The 2,856-nt window shown below is 40.7% G+C and overlaps 1 pseudogene; it reads left to right on the top strand.

Moving 5' to 3' along the window:
* The first annotated feature begins 727 nt into the window (after window positions 1–727).
* LOC107155883 lies at window positions 728–2,851 on the top strand (annotated as a pseudogene).
* The last annotated feature ends 5 nt before the right edge of the window (window positions 2,852–2,856 follow it).

Genomic DNA, 2,856 nt, shown 5'->3' with positions numbered 1-2,856 from the left:
TTTATCCTTGCTTTTTCCCAAAAGGAGAGAGTTGATGTTTTACATCGTATTTAAGCACACAGGCCTCTTCTGATACTTGGATTTGTTTTAAAAATACAGTAAAAATGTCAGGTCTCAATGTTGGCTTTTTCAAAGGGTCTCACACATCAGAATTTTTCACTTCTGAAACTAGAGGTGTTGCTCAGTGGTAGAGCCCATGCTTAGCATAAACAAGGCCTTGGGTTCCATCCTCAGCATGAAACAAAAAAGAATAGTTCAGTTTCCCAGAGTGAGGACCACATGTCAAAGAGCCTAGGTCAGGTAGACCTACACTATATTTTAGAAAGTACCTCTTATGCTGTCTGAGCCTTAGTTTTCTCATTTGTACAGTAGGTAATGATTAACCTACAATTTGTGAGGCTTAAAAAAAAACAGACATACAGGGTTTAGGATGGTGTTTAGAACAAAACAGTCTCCTATAAGTGTGGAGCTTGTTTTCTTGGATGCTAGAACCTGGGGGACTGCATCCTGTTTGCCTGGGACAGCCCTGTGGTGTGCTTGTTGCCCTAGCATGATTATTAACAGTGCCCCCTTTTGCTCTCAGAAGTCTCCCCATTTGGGCAGTGATTACATGTACACCCCAGTTAGAACCCAAAAGTAGCTTTAACCCCCATTGAAGCTGAGAAACAAGTCAAGCTTTTTGTCGTGAGTCAGGCTTCACTTTGTCAGTTGCTCTTCAGTGTGTGCAATGTTTACCAAGCACAAGTGGGAGGAATCCGAGGTAGGTGTGGGTGTGCACAGATGTGTGCCCCCTTAGCTGTATTTGTGTGAAAGGGAAGCTCTTCTCTGAGGAGGCAAGTGAGCCATTGGTTATTTTCTGTATTTCAGAAACCATTTGTAACCCTGCATCACAGAAGTCAATGTCTATGATGTTGTACATCCACCCAGCACTCTTTATATCAGAGATTGGTCTAGGCTTCTCTGCATAGTGGTCAACTTCCAGTGTGACAGGACTGTGTGAATGGCATTGTGGCAATCGCCATTGTCAGATGAGGTTTTCCGTCTTCTCATTTAGTTTCTTCTCATCACAGATGCATTTGAGAGTCAGGTGAACAAGTCTTTCTGAGGAACACGACAGGTAGCCCAGTGTCAAGAGGGCTTCTTAACAGTGTTAAAATCAGACTGAGTGACGTACTGGTTTGTATATGAAAAATAATTCATATTACCTTATGCATTTATTGACTTTTTATTTCTTACTGGTTCTTGTTTTTCTGCATTCCCTCTCTTGTAAGAAGGAAGAATAGAGCTGGGCACAGTAGCACAGTGTTATAATCTTAGTGGCTATGGAAGCTGATACATGAGTAGTCCAAGTTCAAAGTCAGCCTCAGCAACTTAGTGAGGCTTTCAGCAACTTAGTGAGGCCCTGTCTCAAAATTTTTAAAAAATTTAAAAAGAGCTTAGGAGTGTGTTCAGTATTTAAGTACTCCTGGGTTCAATCTGTATTATCAAAAAAAAAAAAAAAAAAAAAAAAAAAAAAAAAAAAANNNNAAAAAAAAAAAAAAAAAAAAAAAAAAAAAAAAAAAAAACAGAAGAAGAGGAAGAATACAGACAACCAAAGCAAAGGCAAAAACAGGGTTTTCTAAGATGAACAAAATACTAAATTTATATAGCATTGCAAAACCTAAATTAAATGAATACTAAGTTTTTGGAATGTTTATGCTCTGGAAGTGAGAAACAAAAGATATCTGTTGTGTAGAAACAAAAAGAGAAACAAAAAAAGAAAAAAGTGATTTTCCTCTGGGGCCTGGCAGTAGGGTTTCTGATCATTCCTCCTCAGATTGATGAGCCTCCATTCATTTTGAAATGAGGCATTTGAACCTTTCACCTGTTTTACAGTATGTGTATGACTATGTAAATGAAATTTAAACTTCTTGCAAAGTTGGGGTAACTTTTCCCTACATCCTTTTCTTTTGACATGTTCTGATTCTTATTTTCTCCTGAATGTCTCCCTCATCCTGTATTTTATAGAACTACTTCCCTAGTAAGCAAGACATCTTGCTGGCCAGGAAGGCCACCAAGGGGATTGTGGAACATTACTTCATTATTTTTAAAAAATCCCTTTTAAGATGGTGGTGTGAGTAGCCGCTGGTCTCAGTGCCTAAATTAGTTCCAGTGCTTTGATGGGAACATGTCAATCCTGTTCATGGTGTCCTCTTGTGAAAACAAACAGGCACACGTGGCGGACAGGCACAGCAACTAGTGAAGGGAGTCATTGAACATCTTTGAGACCATCCTCAACAAGTTCTTCTTCAATGTCTCCATAATTTTTTTCCTCAAGAAGATGGACCTCCTAGTAGAGAATGTGAAGATGGTCAGCCTCAGGAAACACTTCCTGAATTTCAATGGTGACCCTCCCCAACTGGAGGACATCCAGCTATGCCTGGTCCAATGTTTTGACAGAAGGAGGTGAAACCACAGCAAGCTGCTGATCCCCATTTCACTTCCGCCATAGACACCGAGAACATCCACTTCATGTTCCATGCTGTGAAGAACTCGATCCTGCAGGAGAACCTAAGGGACGTAATGATACTTTGAGAGAGGAAGCCCCCTCATGCCTTTTTGAGGCTGCCTGCATGGCTATTAGTGCTTGTGGCCTGTGTGGTTCTGCAGGGCTTCTTGGACACATCTGTATTACACCTGGGTCAAGAAAGCTGGACTCCAGCCCAGCCATGAGCTCTAGGCAAGAGGACATGGGAACTCCATGTGAGCTTCTGATTCTGGGGACTGGTGAAATACTGAAATCCCCGTGCTCACCACTTTGGTGTTAATCTGCAGTACCAACAAAACAGCCTCTTTTTTTTTTTTTTTTTTTTTTTT

This window comes from Marmota marmota, unplaced genomic scaffold, assembly GCF_001458135.2.
Source record: "Marmota marmota marmota unplaced genomic scaffold, marMar, whole genome shotgun sequence".
Classification (NCBI taxonomy): domain Eukaryota; kingdom Metazoa; phylum Chordata; class Mammalia; order Rodentia; family Sciuridae; genus Marmota; species Marmota marmota.
Note: the sequence above shows the minus strand (reverse complement) of the source record. Positions and strands in the feature narration are given on the sequence as shown.